Raw genomic sequence first — 23,081 nt, 5'->3', positions numbered from 1 at the left:
ACGAAGCATAACAAAAGCACAACAAACGAAGCACAACAAAAGCACAACAAACGAAGCACAACAAAAGCAACACAAACGAAGCACAACAAAAGCAACACAAACGAAGCACAACAAAAGCAACACAAACGAAGCACAACAAAAGCAACACAAACGAAGCACAACAAAAGCAACACAAACGAAGCACAACAAAAGCAACACAAACGAAGCACAACAAAAGCAACACAAACGAAGCACAACAAAAGCAACACAAACGAAGCACAACAAAAGCAACACAAACGAAGCACAACAAAAGCAACACAAACGAAGCACAACAAAAGCACAACAAACGAAGCACAACAAAAGCACAACAAACGAAGCACAACAAAAGCACAACAAACGAAGCATAACAAAAGCACAACAAACGAAGCATAACAAAAGCACAACAAACGAAGCATAACAAAAGCACAACAAACGAAGCATAAAAGCACAACAAACGAAGCATAACAAAAGCACAACAAACGAAGCATAACAAAAGCACAACAAACGAAGCATAACAAAAGCACAACAAAAGAATTATAACAAGAGCACAACCAACGAAGCATGACAAAAGCACAACAAACAAAGTATATACAAACGCAAGCATACCAACAGAAGCGCATTAACAATAACTCACAACAGAAGCACCAAAGCAACAAAACAGGGAAACAAAAGCACATTATGAGAAACATTTCACAGTAAAGTCAATTAACCACAGCAAGAGAGGCGCTGCAACAAAATACGCAAACGATATCACAGCAACATCACATACACAGAAGCAGCGCACAGACTCAAGCACAGGGACCAGTGGGTCATTCAGTGTGTTATACCTTGGTTGGCGGGACACATCAGGCTGTATATCTGACGAACCATAAGGCTGCTCTCTAATCATGGCCAAGTACATTAAAATTTCTATTACCCAACCCCGTAGTACGCTGACATTACATTGAACTGTATTACCTCATAGAACAGCGTACTGGACGAAATTACAACCCTAAGTTGGAGTGGAGCGTGCAAAATTTCACAGCACATCCCCCAGTCCAAACATTACCGCAGCATTACCTGGGGCCATACCACACACTACACCACACTGACGCACTTTAACAATGACCACCGCATTATGCCACACCATCAAACTTTACCACAGCACACCATCACAATACACCACACTGCACCAACCCACATCACTACACTACACCAAAGCATTGCATGGGACCATACCACACACTACACAACAAACCACACTGCCATACTTACCACAATATAGTACATCAACATTACCACCAGCACCACGCCAGAACAATACACATCAAACTACGAAACACGAAAACAGCATTACCAAACATTAAAACACATTACACCACACCACACTTTTCACACTACACCGCAAAACACCACCCTACACTACATTATTATTATGCCACCTCACACCGGCATACTACGCCACAGCACTATCTCTCAGTACAACGTCAACACACCGTTCCACACCATCATAATAAACCACACACCTAACACTACAAAACCAACGTATTGCCTCACACTTAAAGAATACACCAATCCATTACCGTTACCTGACACCATATCATAAACTATCCTACCCAACACAACCACACCACCTTGATTTTTCCAGCACAATATTCCACAACGCTATACCAACACACCATGAACCCCACAACACACCATGAACCCCACAACACACCATGAACCCCACAACACCATCAGATTACACTATCAGCTTACACCACAATATATCACTACGCTATATCAACATTACTACACACCACAACACGATCAGATTACACTATCAGCATATACCACAGTATATTACAACGCTATATCAACACAACATACACACCTTAACACAACCAGATTACACTATCAGCATATACCACAATGCTATATCAACACAACATACACACCTTAACACGACCAGATTACACTATCAGCTCATACCAATATATGTCACAATGCTGTATTAACACAACACCAACTGATTGCATATCAGTTTACCCTATACCGCTCTACCGCGGCACACACCACTTCTCCACCTCGCCAACCACAGCGCCGCACTGCCTTGTTTTGTAACATAATTCAGTGCAGCGTTACATCAGCATGGACCTGCGGTGACTCCCTGGTTACCTTACTTATCCCGACATTCTGACTGCAATCGATACTTTCGTATTATTCTTGCTGCTGTCAGACGATTTATTCAGCCTAGGGACGTCTCCAGGCAGTAAAAAAGTCAGTGAGTCCGATATTTTTTTTTTCCTGACAAAAATAACACTGTTTCGGACAGAATGAATAAGCTATATATATATATATATATATATATATATATATATATATATATATATATATATATAAAGAAAGTGTTACGTTATTGAAAGGGTTTACATACTTTCAGATAATTAGAGCAGCAGCCAACTACAAGTGCAAATAATGCGATATGCGGTTTGCTGCGTGAGAACATAATCCTCTTAGGCGATTTACTCGTTTCACTCTATTATACAACTGAATTGCTACAGAACAACTGACGCAAAGTCCTGCACACACAACAGCCTCTTTAACGAGAGGATATAGTCTATCTATCTATCTATTGCCAGACGCCCTAATCCCGTAAGGGGTGGCCACAAACACATCGCCTCCATGTCATCCTGTCCCCCGCCATTTCACTGCCCTGCTCCCAGGTCACATCCCCCTCTCTCATATAGGGGAGACCAGGTCTAGTTGTTACATGTCCGAGTTGTTACACCCTCAGTATCTCCATAAATAGTCTACAGACGAGGGAGTGGTCGTTGCCATGTTATGTAGCTTTCATACAGAGGTAGAGCCAGAAGTGGCAGCTTGAAGGCGTTGCTTGAGTAAGAGCTAAGGGAAAAAATAAATATTTTAACCGTTACACTTTTTTTTTTTTCCATGTTCAATGTTATTTTGATATATCAATGCCATCTGCTGATGTAGATGAGTCACCTGATGTGTGGAACCGTATATGTGAAAAGGCTATGAAATTAGCAAAGGTTTATGGTGGTGGCGTCGTATTTCATCATCATCATCATCATGAAAAATGACGCCACCACTACAAACCTTTGCTAATTTCATACCCTTTTCACATGGCCAAGTGTACAGAAGACCAGTGTTGGGTTTTGTTGTTATGGGTTAGTTGATACGGTATCATTTTACCCCATTCGAGAATAACTGTACTAAATTATCCCAATATTTTCAGCTTGTCACTTCAACCATACCTGGAACTACCAATGGAAGACAGACTGTCATGGATGGAGCAGTCAACCGAGTTATGGATAATAATCATATAAGAGTGTTGATCAGTACAGTGTAATGTAAAAGTAACATATTGGCTGACGAACGGTGTTGGTAAAGGTAATCTTTATGCAGATCTAGGTGGTATCGGAGTTTATCTGTCAGTTTATCTGTCAGTCTATCTATCTATCTACCTAATATATCTATCTAAATCTACCTGTCTCATACTATCTATTTATTCCTTCATCTGTCAAAATATATCAATAAATCAGTCTGTCTATATATATCAAGCTATTTATATATCTCTCTCTGTCTATAAATAGTGAAATTGGAACAAGTAAGTGATTCAGTAAGTGTTGGTGACGGTGGTATAGTAACTGAATGATGGCAGTTGCACAAATGAATGATTCAGTTACTGAGAGAGGTTGTGATGAGTAACTGAATGCATGATATTATTATTTAATTTCACACACACACTACATCCAATATGCCGCCACGCCTGTATTGTTAATGACAATAGAATAATTATGGACATATTTGGGTTCTATGACATGCCATCATAAACCTTTAAATAACCATGTGGTAAAAATGTTTTCGTTTATTTTGTCTATATTTCTTAAAAAAACAAAAAGACATTTTCCTGCTTCCAGGCAAAAAATCATTAAATTATATCATTAACCTATGATGCAATGACGATACATTAAAATTTTTCACAACTAGACCCGGTCTCCCCAATACGAGACATAAAACGAGAAAAGTCCATTGCACCATCGCCTTCACTTTCGTCCTCTCTCACTTTTTCTTTCTCCCCAGAGACAAGAAACACACACAACATGATGCGCCAAAAAAAAAAAAAATCTTGTTCTCTTTCTTGTTTTCTTTTCTTGTTGCCCTGAGGTGCCACTGAGACAATTATAAGAAGTAAAAGCATTTCATTACTAACATCTCTCTCTCTCTCTCTCTCTCTCTCTCTCTCTCCACCAGCACCATACACGAATAATATAAGACAAAGGCTTCGCAAAAGCTTAAAAAATAAGGGTGGGCATTAGAGTCGCTTCACTGGTTAGATCTGTAAATTACTAAACTCAGGAGACTCAAGACTCTGTTGGAGAATATTTCCAATCTCGTAAATTCTGGCAGGACTTGCAGCCGCGAAGGAACGGCGCCAAGACCGTATGCGAGTGAGGGAAAAGTACAATTCGACATAGAGATGCCTGAAAAAATGGCTTTGAAAAGCTGGCACCATACTCTGTCAAGATACAGTGCGAGGTGCTATACTCTTTCCACATCTGCATGGCCTAAAATTGCAATCTCTCCATCTTGAATGTGAGTTGTAACAGAAAATCAGTACTGGAATATGATGGCAGTCACGACGCAGTGCTATGAGGATAATGAACAGCCGCAAATTTGCCTTATTCCGCCACTGAGCTACGTGTAGACGATGCAACAGGGTGATAATCTGTGCCAAGTTAAGGCGAAAGAACTACAGCGGCACGCCACTCCATCCCCAACCAAGCTAGGGAATGGGCAGGTTGGAGTGAGGACTTTGGAGAGTTAGTCTGAACCTCATGGACCTTGTGGTAATGACGGTGTTGTCACCCCTGCACTCGCCTGGGCAGTTGACAGTGCTATCAGCAGTTAAATGTCCTGCTAACACATGAAGCTGACAACTCTGGAAATAAAGGATGCTGTGACGACTGCTACTAACTCCTCAATATTGGCCAAGATTCGGGAATAAACTGAAATGCCAGTCGACTTATAAAAAAAAAAAAAAAAAAAAAAAAAAAAACTGGTCCTCATCTCATATTTGCTACGTTTACATATTCTTTATCACAGTGTCGTACTGCTGACAGGTAGTTTCTAGATCTTCATGGGACTACGACAAGCCTTCTCTTTGTTAAATCTGCAGCTCAGAAACAAGACTTCTATCACCGGAATCAACCTCGTGTCTGAGTGAGTACCACCTCTAGTAGTTACACACTCGCTTGGCCAAAACAACTGCTGAGAGGATGAATCGTCCTCTGACTTCTCATCCCCATGGTCTATCATAAGGCAAGTGACCATGTTTCTGAGGTTAGTATACCTAAGGGTACGGCCACATTTGCTTCAAACATGTGAGAGGAAACGAAGCTCAGGGATCCGTCCAACGCTCAGACTTGGATACTGCAGCGGCTCTAACCCGGTGGTCCATTTCTTTTTGTCGATCACATGTTTCATGCAGGTGTGGCCACACCCTACGAAACGGAATAACAGCACCCACAGTAAGCAAAGAATAGTACAGCAAAGATATGAACGATTATAAAATGGAAATGAAAATCCCTGTGATCCGGTCACCCCTCGCCAGGCCAGTGATGTGTGTGTTGGTGGCGTGTGGGAAAGGGAGAGAACCACCAGCCCCTGCGTGTATAACGCATCAGAGAGGTGTGACGGGGAATTTTTCTTCTGTTTCATCTTGGGATCGTGCCAATTTAATTAACTCTGTTTTAACACTTATTTCCTCCTCCAACGAGGTTATGATTTTGTTTCTGTCTGCCTAACAGTTAACAACATTATGGACAACCTATTGGATAGATATGCACCGAGAGTTTAGTAATGACTGAGGGCCATCAGAGGGACAAGTGAGTAAAATACGGGCGAACAAAGGTCAATGGTCGGGGTCTAAAGGAAAGTGATTGCCTTCGTGGGTGTTTGTCTCTGAGTATTCTTGTCTGGATTTGTCTCTCTCCTAAGTAATCCTTCTGTCTACTAAGCTTTTTTTTTCCTTTTTCAACTCATGTTCATCGAGTACTCTGGAATAACGGCAATCATTCACGACTCCTGTTGTCATCTTTAATCATATTCAGTATCATTTACCCTCACCATCCTTACTTATCTACAAATAATTTCATACGGTTCATTATGAATTCCGTTCATTCATCGCCAGTCATCTCAATCATTACCTCTGCCTATAAATAACTCTGTCCACTGACAGAGCTTCAGTGTTAACCAAGCAAATATCCACACTTTCAACCAAATCTAATACCATTCTATCTACCACAACCAAAATTACAACAACCTGATTGAGCCCAATATCCAGTCTATCTGCGTTCGTACATCTATCTTGTCCATCTATTACATTGCTGCCACCACTCAACCCTGTTTTAATCCTGTCTGCGTTCTCACACATTTATCTCGTCTATCTACCGTGCAGCTGACAGCACTAACCCAATATCTAGTCTAACAGCGTTTCACACAACTGTTTCGTCTACCATGTAGCTGACAATCGGCAGTGTATATCCAGTTCCGTCCAGCTCCTGTGATCTATTTCGTCCATTTTTCGGGAGGCCGATTCATTCCAGTTGGGTAATCTACAGTCAGTCCTCGCCGTGAATCAGGGAGGTGTTCCAAAAACCGGAATCACAATTATTTTTTTTCCTTTTCATACAACTGGTCAAGTAAACTCGGGGGAAACAGCAATCACCATTAAAAGTATCCTTGAAACTTGCAAATGTAAATGATTTCTGTAATATTTACTAACGATCTGGTAACAGATAAATATCGTCATTCTGTATACAATTAGTGTCATACTATACAATCCTTTCCAATCTACCCACAATCACCCTTCTCCACAACCCACTCAAATCTACATCCATCCATGGCCAGTCGTTCTCTGATAAACTTGTCTCCCCACAACCTTACTCTGTCCACAACCACTTCGTGCAATCCACTTAAAATTGTCATCAGCCAACACCAGTCAGGCCAGAACCAGTCACATTATACTCGTAACACTCCAATCTATCCAAAATCAACCACACACTCCTTAATACTCAACAGTCTATCCACAATCACGGTCACACTCCATCACCCACTACCATCCATCCACACCCCCAACCAGTCATACCACAATCAGGCACACTTCACAACACACCAATTTTCGTCATCCATCGCTAGTCGTTCTATATGAAGCCCATCAACAATATCACTATCAAGGGTCACAATCACACACCACAGTCCCCTACTATCATCCACAATCACACTCCATCACCCACATCCATCTATCTATCCCCATCCACCTTCAGTCTATCCATCCCACACTCGCCAGTTACAATCACACACCACAATCCCCTACAGTCATGCACATTCACACTCCACCAACTACATCCATCTATCCCCATCCACCTTCAGTCTATCCATCACACACTCGCCAGCAGGTAGCAGTGATATACAAGTCAGACGGCGCCTGTAAAAGAATTCAAGGGCGGGAGACTCTGCGCTCATCTCACGCATTTACACGATTTTGTATTCACATCAGGACCAACGCCCTCCCTTCTACCTCACTACCTCCTTCCCTACTTTTCTCACTCTACATTTTTGCCTCCCTCTCTGGTCTCCTCACTTCTCTCCTCTCTCCCTTCCTCCCTACTACCGACCTCCACAATTCCAATCTTCTCGCCTCCCAATCTACCCACCTTCCCACCGCTTTCCTTCACAGTTCTAATACTTTCGCCTTCCTTCTTCGTCTCTTTCTAATTCTGCAACCTCTTCCTCCTTCCCGAGTTGTCCTCCACTCACGCACTGCATTAAACTCTCATGTCCTAGCCACTCTTGACTATCTCACTCTCTCTTCTTTTCCATGCCTACACCGCGCCTCCTACCTAATCGCCTCCTGCTCTCACTATCTCGTTCGCTCCCCTCTCCTCATCTTCCATTCTCTTACTGCACAACATTTATCCGTACACTATATGTCTATTCTCTTATCGCAGTCCTTCCTCCCTCCTTCCCCTCTTTCTCACTCTTTTCCCTTTACTTCCTACCTGCCTCTTTCCAAACATCCCTACCTTCCTCATTCTCTTCTTCTCCGCTATCTATTTCCACCACCATCACCACCACCACCTTTTCCTCCTCCTCCTCCTTCTCTTATCATCATCTTCTTCTTCTTCTTCTTCTTCCTCCTCCTCCGCAATACCCTGTCTGACCCAGTAATTACATCAGGCCATCGCGTCTTGTCTCACTATTTCCTCCACACGTCGTTTCATGCATGGTGTTCTGGTAGCCTGGTAACTCTCGTGTGTAGGTGGTTTGGGGAAAGTGGTGTGCGTGCAATTAGCAGTGTTGGTGAGTCACTTTATGTGTTACTGCGTGAGTGAGCCTGACTGTGTGTACGCATGCAAATGAATGGTCGTATATGTCACCCTGTTAATGTTGCAATGTGTCTACTGGTGTGTGTGTGTGTGTGTGTGTGTGTGTGTGTGTGTGTGTGTGTGTGTGTGAGACAGAGAGAGAGAGAGAGAGAGAGAGAGAGAGAGAGAGAGAGAGAGAGAGAGAACAGCCACTGTAAATACAAGACAGAACGCAGTGTTTACCCCCAGCACAACCCTGCCACACACCGCAGCTCGCTCGGGGTAGATAGTCTTAGAAATTCCACTGATGTTGGAACCAAGAACATGGTGACGAGGAAACAGAAAGGGTACTAAAAGACGAAGAAATACGAAGCGGAGAGAAGGGAAGTAATTCTGGGGGGGATATCAACGTAGAGAAACTGTAAAAAGAAATGAAAAAACTAAGAGGGATATACGGAAGTGGGACGGGAAAGTAAAGAAGAGAGTAAAATTTGGAAACAGAAAAGACATGGAATCAGGAATGATAGCGTAGGAAAACACATGTGGGACACAGCAACATGGAGGCTCGTCTAACAAAAACAAAATCGTCCGGATGTAATAAGGATAAAATATAATAATGCATTTTCTGTGGTTAGCAATGGTAGTAGCAGTAGCTGCAATCGCTGGCCCATATAAAACGTGAACCCGGTGGACGGCTGACTTAAGCTACTCTTGTCCTGCAGTTCACCATCCTCCTTTTGGGGGATAGGGAGGTTATTACGTTCGCCTACCCAGGCAGTTGACTAACTTGGTTATATCGGTGCCACCACACGAAGGGGTCCCTCTCTATCACCACATTCTCAGGCTGGAGGGGGTTCATCGCCTTCAACCCTTTCCACAGTCTTTTCCACCTCATAGTTTTCCGGTGCTGCGGGAAAAACGTGAGAGGAATATCATTTTGCTCCCAGGGCCCGCACTGACACCACTGAATGAAACTAAACCCAATCCTTCGTCAGCTGCTGAAAGTAAGGAATAGCGATTTTTTTATTTTTTTAAGCCCGCTTGAATCAGTGGAGCAACAAATGGAACTGCGCCACACAAACAGCTTATGTCGTGACTGCATGAAATGAGACAGACAGACAGCACCAAGAAGTTGCGCTATTCATGTGTGTGTATGCGTGTGTAACTTGCGCGTACACACACACACACACACACACACACACACACACACACACACACACAGTGTTCGAAATAGCTCAGTGTATTTGAGGGGGTCAACTCATTCAACAGTGACGGCCTTCCAAGCTGGTTCAGGAGGTGAACGGAGGCAGCCTTAAACAGCAGGGTGCTGTAAGCCCGCTCCAGTGAATATTTTTGAAATCATGCCAATTTGTGGCCAGCAGTGGATAACTGATTCCAAAACACACTCTAAAGGTTCAGGACACAGTATCCCCAATACCATTTACCTATCTTTAAGCAAGGTAATTATGTAGGATGTGTCATCTTCAGAGTCTCCCCTGAAATACAAACTCTGAAGAAACATGTTTCAAAACTTTCTTGCAACTGTGATAAATAAAATGCGTTTTAAAAAGTCAGCAAATTTCCAGCGTTTCCATTAAGTAAAACCACACCAAAATGGCCTTATCACGGTTGCACAGATTATTATTTTCAACCTCTGTGGCACTGTTTTGTGGCACACCACTCCAGATACCTCCCACCACTTCTTCCATCCTGCCTTGACCCACTCACCAACCTCCTCCTCACAACCACCTTTTTCTATCATCATCCCTCACAGATATAATCACTTTACCACCTGTTTCATTTCCTTGACACTTGCATCTCTAACCTGTGTTCCATCACCGCACTGAACGGCTTAAATTAACGTGAACAAGAAATTATGGATGGTTCATAAAATAATTTTCTTCTAATAATATCCCTTATTGGGAAATTACGACGAATTTTAGGAAATACGTGGACTACATAACTTTAGGAAATACGTGGACTACATAACTTTCAAAATTATAAAGAGGATCTGAAATACTAGGTGACTGGAGTAGTAACACTTACCTTTGAATCAAGCAACAAAAATATGGAGTGGACAATGTTAACACTTACAAACCGAGACCAGACACTACACGCCAGGTACTGCACAATTATTTACCTAAAGCAAAAGTATTACATTAGGTACCATTATAGGGTTACACAGATATTGTACGAGTAGGCTAATGTATACTAGTAAATAATGGGAAATTTCGGAAGAGAAGCATCTTGAAAGTTAATTGTATACAATAATATACGTATTATATATTCATATGGGCATGGGCGCCCATCATTCACTCAGTCAATACTGAGATACATTCAGATGACTCAACACTGAATGACATGCCAAACGGTTTCTTGTAATCCAGGAAGACATATACTACGGTATGTTTGGCGTCAATCACATAACCAAAGAGAAACCTGTGCAAAATAAAGTTCAGCAGAAGATACGTTGATCTGGTTCTCTGAGTAATGGGTATGGGTGGGATGGGCGAAGAGGAGTGGGTGATAAAGGCTGAGATGGTGATGGGCGGGTGGCCATGACCCTGTAGGCATACGAGTATATCCAGTGATTATAAGCCGCTGCAGGTCAACAAACAGTATAGTCGAGGCAGTGACTGTTATGATACTGCTCACATACTAACAGAAATATTTGAAGTGGGTGGAGTAGAGTCGGCAGGATGGGCAGGGATAATTGTGGGCGATGGGGCAGGCACAGGTAGACAAACAGTCTTCTAATACCAAGTCTGTTCACTTTCCCTCAGGGCGCAGTGAGGCGTGGCTTGTGTGTGACGTCAGTTGACATAAGTAACAGAAAATGTATAAAAGGGCAGACTCAAATTAAACATTTATAATAAGAAAAAACGAAGAAGGGTAAGAAGTGCGGACTCGTTTAACCGTCTAACATAGCAGTAGGTTCCCTCACACCCTTACGCCTTCCCTCACACATTTCAGTCCCTTCCCTCACTTCGGACTGAAAATGTGTCATGATCTGGAGAGTGTAGCATACATCCACTCACCACCACGGTCAGGCGTCACCTGAACTTGCGTTTCGTGTAAGCTGACGTCACTCCGATGCTCCGCCCCCTGCGCCAGCTTGGACCCAATTTAGCCGGAAGTGATCCGTCTTGGTATTAGTAGACTTAGGACAAACACACAAACCTCCGAGCCATCACAGCTCCAGTGAAAGTTATATATCCTAATATCTAACTCTTCCAATTCGAAGTCAGTCCTAAGCAGAATTAAGCATCTGAAGGCAGCATGAGAAAAATAACGCATAACACAGCAAAATGCCTAAATCCTTTATTTGTTATTACGTTATTTTATTCTTGCAACATCCAGCCAATTTTATTCAGCTACAGATGGCCTATAACTATGAATGGATTAGAAACACTCTCCATTAAACCTTTCAATAACATAATGTCCTTTATTTCCTTTTTTTTTTTCTGCCGCCATAATTTTTCATATTCATTTTTTATTTGGCGGCGGGGGGGGGGGGGCTCTTGAAAGAGAAGGGATTTGTAACAATAACCAATACCACAGTAACGCTTTGAATGATATTCTATCAGACAAGGAGAAAAGACAAAGGAAACAAAGATACTGGCAAACAAAGACAGGCAGACAGGCAGGAAAAAAAAAAAAAAAAAAAAAAAAAAAGGCAAGGATGAAGAACGAAAATAAAAACTATATATATGAAGCCATTAAAAAAAATAGATTTATAAAATGGTGAACCATTACCAAAGTGCTGGTATTCAGTCGCACCTGACGCAAAAGCTTGCAATGAGGGAAAAAAGAAAGAAAGAAAGAAAGAAAGAAGGAAGGAAGGAAGGAAGGAAGGAAGGAAGGAAGGAAGGAACGAACGAACGAACGAACGAAAGAAGGAACAAAGGAAAGAAGGAAGGAATTATGAACAAATCACTGATAGGTGAACAGAAAAAAGATGGAAAATGATAAAGAAGGAACAGGTATGAAAAATGGAATAATAAAAAATCTGAATATAACAAACACGTCTTTCATGTTTCTAGTATTTTTTTTTAACCTTCCTTTGGTAATGGATACGGAAATTGGGTTTGAGGTTCTCTTGACAACTGTGATTTGATGCTTTCTCAATGGCGACGGAAGGTGAAAGAGGAGAGGAAGGGGTAAATATGCTGAGAGAGAGAGAGAGAGAGAGAGAGAGAGAGAGAGAGAGAGAGAGAGAGAGACGGACGGACGGACGGACGGACAGACAGACAGAATCTTCCATTTCTTGCATCAAGTTCAAGGACAAAACTCAACCCCTTCCGCACAAAGACGACTTTTGTCCTCCGGTCTTGCTAGAGTCAGATCAGTTTATTTCTCTTAGCAATGACCCGTCGCAGTGAAGGTGAAGATGTCTTTGTTGAGTGACAACAAAATCAGCCAATGTGGGATACCAGAACAATTACAATAAGTACAGACAAACAGTAAAAAATGATTTAGCTGAATTAAAACATGCCGAAAATCTCTCTCTCTCTCTCTCTCTCTCTGACAACCTATTTTCCTCTCTTCCTCTCCTAGTACTGTGCCCACTTTTCATTTTTCAGCAATTCCCACAGATACAAATTTTACGTACCTTTTTATATATGATCGAAACTATCCCTAGTGATTTATATTTTAACTGGGATATGCCAACTTTGTGTATTCTTTTAGCCAGCAACAGATAATTCAATTCAGTTTACAGGAAACCAAAAGTCAAAGGGTTAAGCCATCAACTTTGCAGCTCGTAAACATGACCATATAATAAGTTTACATTTCGTATTGAGGTATTATTTCTTATCATGATTTATTATTCCGGAGCCTGAGTTACAGCTTCCTTCTACTCACCATCTAAAAACAATGTTATTCAAATGTTGTCTCTCCCAGCTTACTTATTAACGCCCGCCACTAGCAAGACGAGGCGATATAGTTGTGTGTGTGTGTGTGTGTGTGTGTGTGTGTGTGTGTGTGTGTGTGTGTGTGTGTGTGTGTGTGTGTGTGTGTGTGTGTGTGTGTGTGTTTTGCCAAAATATCTCGACAAGTTGTGGACAAATTTTCACCAAACCTTCAGAAAGCAGCAACTATGTGAATGTGAAGAAGCCTACCGGTATTTTGTTGAGGATTTGATCAGAGACAACGGAATGTCAGCCGCCATATATTTTTTTTTAATACGGACTGGTTTAATTGAAACGCGCTAACTAAATTCCGTAGTTTCTGGATTTTTATCGCCCACCTATAGCAAGGCGAAGCAATATAGTTTTTGCTGATGTGTGTGTGTGTGTGTGTGTGTGACTGATTATATATATATATATATATATATATATATATATATATCATCCATCCATCCATCATCCAATCCTACACTGCCCCAAGAGGAGCGTAGAAGCCCGGGGCTAGGCAGTTGGTCTCGACATTTAAGATGAGTGACCAGCCTCACTCATCCCTGAGTGGCATTACATGAGCAAGCAACCCCAACCACCCCTTGGATATAAACCTTCACCGGCTCAATCCGACTGGAACGTAATAATTACCCACTAAACCACCAGGTGCCAAAATTTGGTTATATGGTTACCACCCAGCGTAGTAAATGGTTTCCTGGTGTACAGGAAACCATTTGGCTTGTCACTCAGTGTAGAGTCACCCACAGGCAGAGGGAAAAGGAAAGAATGAAGGAATGAAAGACAGAAGAGGGAGTGTAAAGTCACCCGTAGGCAGAAGGACAAGGAAAGAATGAAGGATAGAAAGACAGAAGAGGATGGATGGAAAGAGGGATGGAAGAGAGGAAAGGGCAGACACACGAGAGCAGCAATACATCGAGTGATTATATATATATATATATATATATATATATATATATATATATATATATATATAAACTGGCAGGCGATTAGCATTAGGCCCGCGAATGTTTTTGTATCATTTAATACCGGTATGTATTGTTTTTTTGTGAAACACGGTGGCTGAATTTCGTAGGGTTTTGCAAATTTTCTTCAAATTTGATTTGGAGGTAGCTTGTACCTTACCCAACAACCTTTTGGGGAGATGAATGTTTTGTTTCATTTAGGGGGGATGATTAGCATTCGGCCCCTGAATGTTTTTGTTTCATTTACAAAGAACAGCTTCGCTGATGAACACACTCAACTGATGCCATCCCCACTGGCAAACCAGCAGCGTGCAACACAACACTGACAGCACCCGATGGCATCTGAGAGCACCCTCTGCTTTAAGCCTTTGTGCCAGGGAAGGAAAAACATTTGGTGCTCTTTCTAAATCCTCCATTGTTACCTGCCATCAACCCACACGCACTCATACGCATTTATCCTTGTCAAAACTTTGACGCCATCCTACACCAGGGAGTTTATTTTTATACACCGGCGCGAAAACAACACTGCAATATAAAAGAAATGTGGAAGTGGAGCGGCCCTAATGAGAGAGGGCAGTGTTTGGAAGCTCCCTGTACTGTTGTCTGCTGATGATACTGTTTTGTTAAGTGAAGACGAAGGGGAGCTGCAAGGCTTGGTGGATGAGTTTGGGAGAGTGTGTAAGAAACGGAATCTACAGTAAAGGTGAATGTAGGGAAGAGTAAAGTTATGGTCTTCGAGAGAAGTGAAGTCAGTGAAAGTACAGTGAGGTTGGACAAGAAGGAAATTGAAAATGTGAGAGCGTTTAAGTATTTGGGCAGTGTGATGAGTAAGGATGGAAGTTTAGAGGGTGAAGTGCTTGAAAGGGTACAACAAGGAAGAGAGGTTGCTGGTTCCTTGAAAGCAGTGATAAGAAACTGGGAAATGGGCATGGAAGTGAAAAAGTTGCTACATGACAGTATTGTGATACCAACTCTAACGTATGGAAGTGAAGCTTGGACCTTGTTGGAGGGAGAGAAGTCAAGAGTGAAAGCAGTGGAAATGAGTAATTTGAGAGGGGCATGCGGAGTCACATGGAGAGACAGACTGACAAATAAGGAAGTGAAGGAGCGTTGTGGTGTGGATGTGGATGTGATATGACGTTAGGAGAAACACACTGAGGTGGTTTGACCGCGTGGAGAGGATGGAGAGTGAAAGACTAACGAGAAGAGTGTATGTGAGTGAGGTGGAAGGGGGGAGAGGTAGGGAGAGGCCGAGGATGAGACGGAGGGATGGAGTGGAGAGGTATATGAGAGAGGGGGGTGTAAGCTGGAAGCAGGGCAGTGAAATGGCGGGGGACAGGGCGACATGGAGGTGATTTGTTCTTGGCCATCCCTTAAGGGATTAAGGCGTCTGGCAATAGACAGATAGAAGTGGACGGCATGCCACCACTGAGGAGATGATATTTTGTGTGTGTGTGTGTGTGTGTGTGTGTACCCCCTCCACAATATGTCTACCCCCGATGTATATATGTCCCCCCCCACAATGCATACATGCCCCCACTAAACTTGCTAGGTCAGCACGCCTTCCCAGGGCCCAAGCCTGGGAGAAGGCGTTACTGCATCATTTCATAGCAGGCAGCCGAGACGGGCAGACTATTTTACTGTGAGCTTGTAATAAACTCCTTATCTAGCTGTTTGTACACAGAGTTTCTATCACCAAAGTATTGCAAGTTACATTTGGTAGCAGCGGTGTTTTGAACCATCAGATTCTGACTACCTCCACCGATTTAGTGACATCACAAGATACACGACGTCTCGCATCTGCCAGCCTCGCCCCTCCTCAGTGCCTCTAGTGGTGTAATACCTGGCTGTGCTTTCCGAGCGTACAATTTTTCTCACCAGTGCTCACCTCTCAAACAACCCCATCCACATGCCTTGTTCCTGACCGCAAGTGTCACCGTCGCCGACCTACGCACCTGTTGCACCTGTTCCCAGCACCTGTTCCGAACTCATCATAACTCCTGCCCCCACGGTGCCACTTATCACTGTCTGCCCACTGCCTGCCCACCACCATTCTCTGCATTTGCAACTCAACAGCTCTACACCTGCCTTGCACCAACATCTGCCCTCACCACCCACCACCGGCCTCCACCGCCGCCACATCTGGTCTGCATTACGGAGCCTCCTAAGACCGCCACTCCCTGCCAGTGATTCATCGCGGCGTCTCTTCTCTTCTCCGCCCAGCTGTCTCTCCACCGCCGCTCCACCCAGCCCCAGCCCAGCTACGCACAGCCACCACTGCACGTCATACAGCTCAACACTCCCATCTCTACTGTGTAACTATAGTATATCTTTCCTTTCTATAGAGATTATCCTCGATTTTCTTTACAGATTGGTTATTGTAAATATTCCATCTCATTTCCATTACCCCGTTTTCATCTTCACCTACGTTATTCGTACTCCATCTCATCCTTCGCCTTTTATTTAAACCATCCATCCCCGCATCTTCATTCATTTTCACGCCTACTCGTGTATTCCATTCTCTCATTGTTATTTATACATTTCCACCTACGTATCCATCTTCATCCTTCATCTCATCTTCCATTGCCGCATTAAATGTCATACTCTCCACGTCAACCACTTAATACCAGCCCTCTTGACCCAGAAACATCACCTGATCCTACCCCGTCTGCCGACTCTAACACAATCACTCATTTACGAAGTGGCAAAGAGTACCACCGCCCTGTACCTGAGACTCCCGTTTCACTTCCTGCAGAATCACTTACTACCCGTCCTACACTCGTAAATCCAGATACCTCCTCCTCTACTCCTGCCTCTACACTCCCTTCTTCCTCTACTCCTTCCCCTGTCGTTCCCTCTCCTGCCTCCCTCCATACCCCGTCTTCCTTGCCCTTAACTTCCACTACCTTCTCTCTCTCCCACATCTCTCCTGCCGCCACTTCTGCACTTCCAGCCATGGCCAACCCTCCACAGTCTATCTATCTCGACGATGCCAATTGTCCCAAATTTACCGGCCAGGACCCAACTTGGTCTGTCTATGATTTCCTCAGAGAAGTCGAAACAGAAATACACAATAGACAAATAACCGATGAATCACTCGAAGTAGCCTACCTCCTCGGTCGCTTGCACCACGGCAAATCGGACATCGGATCCACGATCCGTGCAGGACATTTCGATAGCATTCGTATCTTTGCTGATTTTCGTACGGAACTCATCAGCGTTTGTTGCCAGCATTCAAATACCGCGTCTCTCATGGGATTCATTAATCTCCTAAACCAACTAGATGAGGACTTGCGCATCCCAGCGCAATATGCCAAGCTCCGCGAAGCTGCCACCACCATTAAAGCAACTAGTAGCGAGATGCTCCAATTACTGGTCGGCACGAAATGGTTAGAAGACAAGAATGGCGTTCCAATGCTTTCACTCACCAACTTTGCTGACTTAATTGATTACCTCAGATTCCTTCACTGGCTTACTCCTAAACAGCGAGAGCTAGCCTTGGAAATCGGTTTCAATCCAGGAGATAAAATTATTCAGGTCACTAAAGCCATTCATGAAAGAACAGGTTCGAACTACACGCGTCAGGGCACCACCCAACCCTTGGCCTCCTCAGTCTGTCACACCTCCACTACCCCAGACCAATCTCGCTCCCGTCCCACCACACGCGGCAGACCTGCCACACATCGCTCTCCTACCGCAGGTCGTGATCAATCTAGCGCCCGACGGAACAGACAATCTTCGATTCTTTGCTGGTACTGTGGTCATCCTGGACATCGAGCATCCAGTTGCGACCGTACATACAGACGTCCTCACTCCCAAACCAGACAGCGTACGCCTTCCCGCTCACGTCGTCCACACTGCAAATACCACAAATCAAGCACGACTCACACCACTGAGGAATGTCGTTACCTCAACCGCCAACAGTCGGGGGAAGCGCCGCGCCTGTATCGGACCAATATCACGTAGAACCAGAAACCCAACTCCCCATCCGCCATGTAGGTCCCATAACATCCTCGGGTTTAGTCATTCTCGGAAGCAGTCATGACATTCCAACGTCATTCTTCTTGGACACAGGATCTATAGTAAATCTCATCTCCGAAAATTCCTTACAAATTATTCATCGCCATCACAACCACGTCAGTTTCCTAGAACCACCAGACATTCGCCTATGTGGTGTCAACGGCTCAGAGTTTAAGGTTAAGGGAAGAGTCACCCTTGAAGTCAAACTCCACAGAGATTTGCCCTCTATCCCCATTGAATTTCATGTCACTAATGACTTGCAGTATCCCGCAGATGCCCTTATTGGTTTCTCCACCATGGCACAACACTCCATTGCATTATTACCTGCTTGTGGTAGTATAGACATTTCTGGATTCCCGGTTTACACTATGGAATGTCCCCGTCCTGTTCTTACGATCAAATCAGTCCTTCAATTACCTCTGTCCCTATCACTACCAAAAAGTCCAACCCAGCCCAAACCACCACTATCATCATGTGAGAATACAGAGATCATTCCTTTACTGACTGTGAGCAAGGACATAAATTCCTCAATGTCTCCTGATACAACATCTCAGCCCTCGAACATGGCTCTTACCTCCTCTCCCGACAACACTATCGCTGACTCAGACATGTCTCAGTTACCTACCTCACACAGTCTGAATGATCTTCTCCAACACGCAGAGACGAAACGTGCAGTAACGAATACGTGCACAATTTTGTTACCGCATGAGTTCACCAGTCTCTGTTTGTGTTGCCGGTGCGAAAGAAGGAGTGGATGTACTAACACTACCTGAGACGTGTTGTGTGAATGGCTTGACTTATGAGTCAGCGTGGTGTACAGTCTTAGAGGACAGTTTATGCTACCTGTACTTACTCAATGTCACAATGCTCCACTAAAACTTAAAAGTGGTGTAAAGATTGGAGACTTCCTAGTATACCCAGCGGCCGTAAAGGTGTGCCAGGATTCCTCAATTCCTACTATTCAGACTGATGATACACCAATCGGTGTATGTACTATTAACTCTACGGGATCTGCACCGACATATTCACCCGATATGCTCTCACATCTCACTTGCACAGATTTCCCAGAAAATACGCCTCAACTCCTCGACCTTCTGACCTCGTACAGAAACGTGGTTGCCTTACCCGGTGAACCGATGGGTAGAACAGACCTTGTCAAACATACGATTGAACTACTACCAGGAACTCAGCCGATTTACATACCAGCGTATCGATTTCCTCATAGCCAGAGGAAGCAGACAGATCAAATGGTACAGAACATGTTAGACCAAGACATTATTGAACCCTCTGTCAGTCCATGGAATAGCCCACTTTTCTTAGTACCAAAGAAGGACGGCAACCTTAGACCAGTAGTCGACTATCGTAAGGTCAATTCTGTCACCGTTCCAGACCGTTTTCAGTTACCCGTCCTCACTGATTTGCTAGAATCCCTTGGTGAAAATAACGTAGTCTTTTCATCTTTAGACCTCCTCAGCGGGTACTGGCAGGTCGAAATGGAAGAATCCTCTCACCCAGTTACAGCCTTTAGCACCCCTTCTGGACAAATTCAGTTTAAGAGACTCCCTTTTGGTCTGAGAAATGCTCCTTCCGTGTTCATGCGACTTATCCATTCAGTCTTCAGCGGTATGATGGGACACTCTCTTTTTGCTTACCTAGATGATATCATTGTTGTGAGTAAATCCATCCCTGATCATTTTACCAAACTCCAGCAAGTCTTTGAACGCCTCCAGCTCGCAGGCCTGAAAATCAATCTCAGTAAATGTGACTTCCTGCGAAAGAAAATCAAATTCCTAGGCCATGTCGTAGATGCACAAGGCATTCATACTAATGAGGATAAAACTAAGGCGATTATTAGCTTCCCAGAACCTACCACTACCGAAGCTGTACAAAGTTTCCTGGGCCTCAGTGGCTATTATCGTCGCTTCATCCGGGATTATGCAAAGATCGCCGCTCCTCTGACCCACTTACTCAAGCAGAATGTGCTTTGTTTGGACTAACGACCAGTCACAGGCCTTCCAAAAGCTAAAGACAGCTCTTGTAAATGCCCCTGTTCTAGCGTTCCCTGATTATACCACACCCTTCCTTCTCTACACAGACGCCTCAGGCACTGGACTTGTTGCCGTTTTGATGCAACTCGATGAAGCATCAAGGAAGCTCGTAATAGCGTATGCTAGTCGCACCCTTACAACCGCTGAACGTAACTACAGTGTCACAGATCTCGAAGCGCTAGCGGTAGTCTGATCCTTGAAACATTTCAGAGATATAGTCTATGGTTATCCAGTGCATATCCAAACAGACCACCTTCCACTATGTGATTTGTTCAAGAATCGCAACCTAACATGTAGACTAGCTAGATGGTCTGTCATCATCCAGGACTTTAATCCCACTTTTCAATATGTACCAGGCAAGTTTAATGTAGTCACAGACGCACTCTCACGTCACGCAGCAGCAGCTATAACATCACTGCAGCCTGAAGTAACTGAAAACACTACACTAACGTCAGAAGTTGTTCGAAACTTTCAGTGCCAAGACCCCAAAGGTCCAAAGTCATTTATTTCCTAGAATCTGGCGATGCCTCGACCTTACCTACTCTGCCAGTATCACTAGATGAGTTCATGCTAGATGATGATCTCTTGTACAGGAAAACACTGCTAACAGGCAAAGATATGCCCAATCGCGAAGTACGCCAACTTGTTGTCCCCACTGCCCTGATACCAAAGGTTCTTCATATTGTTCATAATACTCCTCAAGTTTCCCATCCAGGTAAAGACCGATGCTTGCGCCAAGCACGTCTCAAATACTATTGGCCAACCATGCGCCGCGATATCAATGCCCACTGTGACTCTTGCCTCTCCTGCCACCGCCACAAAGGATCAACCGGCTTACCAGCACCTCTCTTACAATACCCAATCCCGTCACGACCATTGGAAACTGTCTCAATCGATCTCTTAAAACTCCCTCTCACAGAATCTGGCGCTGAGTACTTGTTCGTAGCGGTCGACCACTTCTCCCGCTACTGTGTCCTCGTACCCCTCTCCGACAAGACCGCGAAGAGCGTTGCACGTGCCCTTGTAGATCACATAATTTGCCCGTTCAGTACCCCTCATACCATTCTTACTGACAACGGTACAGAGTTCAACAATAGCCTTCTAGATGAGATCTGTCGCCGCTTTCATATCAGTAAGTGCAATGTCATGCCTAACCATCCGGCTTCCAATGGCCTTGTCGAACGCCACAACCGAAAAATCTTAGAGTGCCTCAGACATCTAGGCTCCCATAGTTCGTCCTGGGATGACTGGATTCCCTAAGTGGCATCCTCCATCAATGCATCCATTGCTGAATCTCCCTTCTTCGTCCTCTTTGGTTTTGACAAGGACCTCCCATACTCTCTCTTATCCTCAAAGCCAGAACCCATCTACAACATGGATGATTATGTTAAACTAAAATTGGCCAACTTCCAGACAATCCACCAGTATGTCCACTCCCCTTTGGCTTCCTCTCAGGAGGACATGCTGCAGCGCCAACATAAGTCCGCCTCTCCTATCAGTATCAATGTAGGCGATCTTGTCTTTGCTCATCCCCATACGCATTCCTCTAAGTTGGATGACAAATTTACAGGGCCCCACCGCGTCCTCACTCAACAAGGCAACAAATTTCATCTCCAGGACCTGTCCACTAAGGACACCAGATGGGTCCACGTCGATGACTTAAAGCGAGCACCCCATGGCCTCGTGTTGGAAGAGTCACTTACACAACCTCCTGCCCCCTCTTCCCCTCCTCCCGTCCCTCAGTCTACCTTGTCTCCACCTATCCCTCAGTCTCCTTTCTCTCCACCTCCACCTGCTCATTCATCAATCAATCAATATCGGTCCAAACTGCGCTCTGCCCATCAACCTCTTCACGACCTTCCCCATTAACGCTACCCTGATTTTCTAGGTACGATGTTAGCGATCTCCCTGCTGGCAGTGCTGACCCTCCTGGGGTCTGGGTCAGGTCAGGACGATGGTGGAGTACGTCCCGGGGCCTTGGTCGGCTCAGGAGGCGAGGTAATGCTTATCGAAGACGTAGCCTCTTTGCGCTACGATCTTGCGCCCCTGGCCGACGTAGCCATTGCCCTACCTGCCTATGCGCACCAGCTCCGCGGAATCAGGACCCATCTCACGGCCCTCATGGGGACACACAACCCGAATGAGTACCTCTATAACCTTTTCCTCCCACTCTCCTGGCAATTGCAATACATAAGTAACAGATTCACTGAGCTCAATGACACATTTTCCATTCCGACACCTGTTGGTCGTTCTCGTGTGAAACGAGGTCTCTTCGACTTCGGCGGTGAGATTCTGAGTGGCTTGTTTGGCGTTGCTCCAACCCGAACATTTCTGGCTTCAAATCTGATCTCACTCATTTAGCTTCAGCCCTAGAATCACAATGCCGAGTCATTAAACTCCAACACACTATGTTACAGAAGCTCACGACCCAACTCAATGAAGTCACGTCCACTCTAAACAATTTCACCGATATCTTACAACGCCACTTTTCAGATCTCAACGTTATCTCTCCGTTCTTCTACCTCAAACTCAATATGGATAATCTCCAACTGGCCATTGACTCTCTCCTGTCTCAAGTCTCTGCCTTGGTTCGTATCATGGTCGATGCTATCAATGGACGTGTCACTGACGACTTAGTACCTGTCTCAGCTCTCCGTTCTGTCCTGGAATGGGCTCACTCCACCTTCGGTCTCTCCCCAGTCCTCCCTTACTCCTCCCTTGAATATTATTATCCTGTTCTCGAAGCCACTCTTCTCACCACAT

Source organism: Coenobita brevimanus, chromosome 84 (genome assembly GCF_032717465.1).
Source record: "Coenobita brevimanus isolate Jiangsu-jjx chromosome 84, ASM3271746v2, whole genome shotgun sequence".
Lineage (NCBI taxonomy): Eukaryota > Metazoa > Arthropoda > Malacostraca > Decapoda > Coenobitidae > Coenobita > Coenobita brevimanus.
Note: the sequence above shows the minus strand (reverse complement) of the source record.